The sequence below is a fragment of the Solanum pennellii genome, chromosome 4, assembly GCF_001406875.1.
Source record: "Solanum pennellii chromosome 4, SPENNV200".
Lineage (NCBI taxonomy): Eukaryota > Viridiplantae > Streptophyta > Magnoliopsida > Solanales > Solanaceae > Solanum > Solanum pennellii.
Window position 1 is genome coordinate 20047154 of NC_028640.1, and position 7217 is coordinate 20054370.

At 32.9% G+C, this 7217-nt stretch overlaps 1 pseudogene; it reads left to right on the forward strand.

Annotated features, from left to right (window-relative positions):
* The first annotated feature begins 250 nt into the window (after positions 1–250).
* On the forward strand, positions 251–7017 carry LOC107016566 (annotated as a pseudogene).
* Positions 7018–7217: the final 200 nt, after the last annotated feature.

Consider the following 7217-nt stretch of genomic DNA (forward strand, 5'->3'; position numbering starts at 1 on the left):
GAATACATGGGAGGTTCACACAAGTGATAACGTATCAAGCTTGTGACCCATAAATTCTCTCCCTAACCAAAACTCTCAAAGCCCTTAAAACTATATTGTGAATGCTGATTAAGTTAGAAGGAACAAGCCTCTATTTATAGAGTCCTAAACCTTTTCCTACAAGAAAAGGATTAGTCAATCCAAAACCTTTTCCTACAAGGAAAACCTATTTATAGTAAGAAATTTAGGGCAAATAAAACCCAACACATCTATGCTTATGCGAGAGCCCATTGCTTCCTTTTTTACACAATATCTCCTCTAAATCGAGGCGAGTCATTGTTGTTTATGATCCATCTATGTCATATACTGTTCAGGATGTTTCTTCCATTCCCAATGCTGAATCCTATATATTTAATTGCATTTCAGCTTTCAATTTGTACTCTTTTATGTGCTTATTTAGTGGAATGCCTATCAATCTTGGAGAAGAATTACTTAAAAAGCTACCGTCCCTTAAAGGAACGATGACTGATGAAATCAAAAACTTTATAGCTCTTCAGGCTCCATATATGGATATAAAATATGTTGAAATCCATAATACAAGCAAAGTAATTGAAGGCAAGTTTCTTGATTTGTTGCCACAACTAGTGTCAGAACAAATGAACAAGAATGATAAAATTACAAGGAATACAAAATAAACTTGCTTGGCTTAGAGGCACGTTAATACATTTTTTGAAGATAGTTGGAGTCTCTCCCACGAGCAATCGGAAGAATAAATAACAACTCTATCTTCGGGATTCAACTAAGCCACAAGACAAGTAGCATTCAAGAATGTTGCTCTTCTATTCTTGAATTGGTGATTTCACCTTTTGATTAATGTCTCACAAGTGTTTTCAAGGGAAAGTACTTTTGTTTGAATGCTTATCTTTTTCAACCAAAAGAAACTCAATTTATAGGATGAAAAGTTTTGCAAGAAAAAGACTTTTAATTAATAGAATTTATTAGGTTCATGAATTGGAAATAAGAAACTTATCTTTCAAAAACCCATAACGTAGAATTAAAAAAAACTTCTTGCAAATGTTTATAACATAGAATTAAAATAAATGAATGTTACAACTCACGTTCATGTATTTGTTATTTCAAAACGGATGAATTTGGTTCAAAATTATTTGAAACACTAACTCTTACAATCCCCCACTTGTTTCAAGAAATTTTATCTTTGAAAAATCCAAAAAATATTTTGAGACATTAATCTATCAACATGCATCAATAATGGTGTCTTTTGGACTTGAACCATCAGCTAGTGAAGGTTTTCTAAATCATTGACTATTTAGTGAACAAATCTTGAACTAAGTAGTTCATTGAATAAAGTTAGAAAAATACTCCACGCATATCAATATGTTCCGGTGAAAACAAAAAATCCTTTGACACCTTACGTCCATGTGTCCTGAATCCTTTTTAGCCAAGTGCTTTAAGATTTTCCTGTTAAAATCTTATTGAAGCGGCCTCCACTTTGCATTTAGTGGGGTGAATTCATCAAGAGTAACTTTGCATACTCCGACCAAATAGTCTATGAACTTCATTAAGAGAAATTAATCTCATCCTCCTTTACACAAAGTATCGGTAAATCTATCAAGAGTATTCCTACACACTCCAATCGAAATCGATTTATAGACATATTAAGAGAATATAATCTCATCCTTCTCTTCAGTAGGAATATCGAAAAAATTTATCAAGAATTTTCTTACTAACTCCAATCGAGATCGGTCTTATAAATTTATGAAGAGAAAGGAATCTCAATCATGCGCATCTACTTATTTCATTTTATTTTGAAAATGGAAATTTTATTGATGTGCATCATAATTGTAACTTTACTTGTTTTTCCCTTTGAAAGCAAGATTACATCATTAGGTAGGGTTACCATAAAGTACAATTAATTTACAACAGGCTTTATTTCCATCCCATTACAAGTTTCCACCATTAACTCTTTGCCTTACCCTTTAGATAAATGATATGCTAAATTAAATCTGGACTTCACATATTGAAGTGATATTAAGCCTTCCTCCAATAATCTCCTGACATAATTATGTTTGAAACGAACTTGTCTTGATTTGCCATTATAGCAATCACTTGAACCCCGAAATATAGCATCTTGATTATCACAATAGATAGTTAAAGGTGGTATTGGCTTACTCCATAAAGGAATATCCATCAGCATTGATCACAACCAATCAACTTCTTCTCCAGCAGAAGACATAGCTATATATTCTGACTCCATGGTTGAATGAGTAATACATGCCTGCTTCTTTGATTTCCAATAGATCGCTACTCCAGCCAACGTGAAAATCCAAGCTAATAGATTTAGAGTCATTCGGATCAGAATTTCAAGTAGCATCACTATAGACTTCAAGAACAACGAGAAATGTAGAATAATGCAGGCCAACATTAATTGTACCCTTCAGATATCTTAAAACACAAATTAAGGTATTCCAGTGTTCAACTTCGCAATTACTAGTAAACTTGCTCAAAATTCCTATTGTGTAATCAATATCCGGCCTAGTACAATGCATGACATATATAAGACTCCCAACAATATGAGAATATGTCAGCCGGTCGAGAACATCACTAGAGTTCTGCATTAGTTTGATGCTAGGATAAAATGGTGTAGGGGCAAGTTTGTCATCAAAGTGACCAAACCTCTTTAAAAATTTCTCAAGATAACTTGATTGAGTAAGAGTTAAGCCATTCGCTGATCTTATAATTTTAATACCCAGAATTACATCAGCTTCTCCAAGATCTTTCATTTCAAATTGAGAAGCTAGAAAATATTTTGTTTCTTTAACTCTTTCAATATCAGTTTCAAAGATCAACATATCATATACATAAAGACATATTATAACACCAGATTTTTCTTTAAATTTGCTAAATATACAAATATCACCACTATTGATTGAGTAGCCATTAGAAATCATTACTCTTCTAAATTTCTCATTCCATTGTTTTGGAGAGTGTTTTAATCCATAAAGAGATTTAAGAAGCTTACAAACTTTGTGTTCTTGACCAGGAACGACAAATCCTTCTGGTTGTTTTATGTAAACCTCTTCATCTAAATCTCCATTCAGAAATGTAGTCTTCACATCCATTTGATGTATTACCAGACTATTAATTGCGGCTAAAGCAATCAAGAGTCTAATAGAAGTCATTCGAGCTACCGGTGCAAATGTATCAAAATAATCAATATCTTTCAATTGAGTAAAACATTTTGCCACCAAACGAGATTTGTACTTATCTAAGGTTCCATCAGATTTTAATTTCTTTCTAAAGATCCATCTACAACCAATAAACTTACATCCAGGAGGGAGGTATGATAAAATCCATTTATTGTTTGACATAATGGAGTGCATTTCATCATCAATAGCTTCACGCCACAAAGGAGCATCATGTGAAGTCATTGCTTCAGCATAACTTTCAGGATCCCTTTCAACTAAATAGACCTGAAAATTTGATCAAAAGTCTCTTCGTTTGGCTGATCTTGCACTATGTCTTGGTTGACTTTCTTCCAAAGGTTCAACTATTTTTCTTTTAAGAGTAGATATAGAAGAACTTATATTTTGTTCCAAAGACTCTTTTTTATTAGGAAATATATGCTCAAAAAATTTAACATGCAACGGTTCAATAATTGTGTGAGGGCTTGGAGTTTCAAGATTCAAAAATCTATAAGCCTTACTAGTTTGTGAATAACCAATAAATACACAATCAACTCCTCTATATCCAATCTTAGTCAATTGTTGATCTGGTAATCTAACATGAGCCAAACAACCCCATACTTTAAAATAATTTATATTTGGCTTTCGATTCTTCCAAAGTACATATGGAGATGAATCATGTTTCTTGGAATGAATTCGATTCAAAATATGACATGTAGAAAATAAGGCTCCAGTCCACAAATTTCCAGTGATACCAGATCCATAAAGCATAGAGCTAACCATTTCAATGAGAGTTCTATTTTTTCTTTCTGCTACACCATTTTGTTGTGGTGTATAAGACATAGTCAATTATTTCTCAATGCCTTTTTTTTTCACAAAAATCAATAAAATTTGATTCTAAATATTCTCCGCCTCTATCAGATCTAATTGATTTAATCTTCAAACTCAATTTATTTTCAACTTCTGCTTTATATGTTTTAAAAGACTCAAATGCCTCATCTTTTATTTTTAATGGAAAGGCATATGTATACCTTGATTAATCGTCAATGAAAGTGATAAAATATCTTTTTTCATGACGTGATAAATAATCCATCTCACAAATATCAGTGTGGATTAATTCCAAAAGTGTGTATATCCTTTCAATAGACTTAAAATGTTTCTTTGTTATTTTACATTTACTACAAGTAATACACTTAGCAACATGATCCTTTCAACAGTCTTTAATTAATCCATTTTTCACCATGAGTTGAATGGATCTAAAATTCACATGACCAAGACGTTCATGCCATAAATCTAAGGACTCCACAACATAAGCCGAAATATTTTTATTTTCAATATTAAGTTTGAACATGCCATTTGTAGCATAACCTTTTCTAACAAACATGCCTTGTTTAGACAAAATAAATTTATCTGCCTCAAAAATCATTTTAAAACCATGCTCCGAAAGAAGCGTACCTGACACCAAGTTCTTTCGAATAATAAGAACATGCAATACGTCTATCAATGTGACCATCTTTCTGGAAGTGAATTTTAGTTCAACAGTTCCCTTTCCCACAACCTTAGCAAGGATGAGTTCCCAATATGCAAAACTTAATTACCCCCCACTAATTCATATGTTGTGAAAGAATTTCGATTACCTGATATATGACAAGTTGCACTAATGTCTATCCACCATTCCACTTGATCTCCCGCTACAAATGCTTCTGTGACCATTGCCACCAGTTCAATTTTGTATTGTTATTTGCCTTTTCTTTCTTATTTTCAGCTTTAAGAATTTTACAATCACGTGCATAGTGGTCAATTTTATGACAATGATAACATTCAATCGACTTAGAATTAGTACGCTTGAAATTTTTACTCTTCTTTGCCTTCAAAAATTTATTATTGGCAGGTTCCTTCTTGATCTTTTCTTCAACAACATGAGCTTTCATGATGGGCTCCTTCAAGATGTTATTGTCGCGATATCGTGTCTTTTGTTCAATTTGCAAATGTTGTAATAATTGTTCAAGAGTCAAATCTTCCTTCTTGTGTAAGAGTTTGTTTTTGTACTCTTTCCAAGATGGAGGAAGTTTTGAGGCAATAGCACCAATGTGAAAGTTTTCATCAAGAGAAATTTCAGATATAACAATTTTATTAGCTATAAGTTGAAACTCTTGTACTTGTTCAGTGATTGACTTGTCATCAACCATTTTGAACTCCATAGAATTTGAAACAAGAAATTTCTTTGAACTCTCCTCTTTTGCTAAATGAATAGCTTTAAGAGTATGCCAAATTTTCTTAGCAAATTTACACTTAATATAATATTGATCATAATATTTATTGACATTCCTCCAAGAATGTAATTCTTGCATAAGTAATCATCATCTTGCCATTTGGAAATTTTTTCTTTAATTAGAGTAGCCTCGTCCGTTGCTATCTCAGAACTAGGATCCCCAGGACAAGGTTTTTGAAGAACATATGCCAACTTTAATCGTCTTAAAAATAATTCCATCTTTTCACGCCATCTAGGAAAGTCTTTGCCCCATAACATATTTCAAAATTAGAATTAGGCAAATGTGGAACATTGTTTGTTATTGATGTGGATGTCATAGAAACAACTATCTTCAAATTGTCAGAACAAATGAATAAGAATGATAAAAATTATAAGAAATACAAAATAAAACTTGCTTGGCTTAGAGGCACGTTAATACGTTTCTTGAAGATAGTTGGAGTCTCTCCCACGAGCAATCGGAAGAATAAATAACAACTCTATCTTCGGGATTCAATTAAGCCACAAAACAAGTAACATTCAAGAATGTTGCTCTTCTATTCTTAAATTGGTGATTTCACCTTTTGATTAATGTCCCACAAGTGTTTTCAAGGGAAAGTACTTTTGTTTGAATGCTTATCTTTTTCAATTAAAAGAAACTCAATTTATAGGATAAAAAGTTTTGCAAGAAAAGACTTTTAAATTAATAGAATTTATTAGGTTCATGAATTGGAAACAAAAAACTTATCTTTAAAAAACGCATAACGTAGAATTAAAAAAAATTTCTTGCAAATGTTTATAACATAGAATTAAAATAAATGAATGTTACAACTCACGTTCATGTATTTGTTATTTCAAAACGGATGAATTTGTTTCAAAATTAATTGAAACACTAACTCTTACAACTAGGGAGTAAACAATAATGGGCAATTGGACCATTTCTGCCTACTAAACTCCATAATATCAACAATATATGTTTGGAGTGGCTGACCAAACAACCTCCCAGATCAGTTCTTTATATATCTTTTGGAACAACAACTACATTTTCCAATAGAGAAATCATAGAGCTCACAATGGGATTAGAACAAAGCAAACAGAAGTTCATATGGGTGTTAAGAGAAGCTGATAGAGGAGATATCTTTACCGGAGTTTGAGTTGCCACAAGGATTTGAGGAAAGAGTAAAAGGTGTCGGGTTAGTGGTGAGAGAATGGGCACCACAACCCGAAATCCTCAGACATTCTTCTACAGGCGGATTCATGAGTCATTGTGGTTGGACTTCCTGCGTAGAGAGTATTACTATGGGGGTACCAATAGCTGCTTGGCCTATGAACGATCATCAGCCAAACAATGGTTTCTTAGTGATAGAAATATTGAAATAGGCCTCATTGTTAGGGAGTGGGATAAACACAACGAGCTAGTAAGTGCATCCATTATTGACAATGTCGTGAGGAAGTTGATGGCATCAGCAGAAGGTGATAATTAGGAAAAGAGCCGAAGGATTGGGAGAAGCTCTGAGGCGTTCTTCTAAGAAAGGGGTTTTTTCTCGAATAGAGTTGGATTCTGTTATCGCGCATATTAAAAGATAGACTTGCTTTCACCATATTTTGCAAGTATTTTAGTTACATCTCGGTGAGATGATTGCTTTGTAATTCTCAGTTCTTTAATGGCATCTCCTTTTTCAATAGTTTGGTGTTACGAGATTGGAATTCAAGATTTTAAGTGTTTCTGTGTGTGTTATTCCACTTATTTATGATAATAGTCTCCCAACTTCTTTGGCCCCAAACTT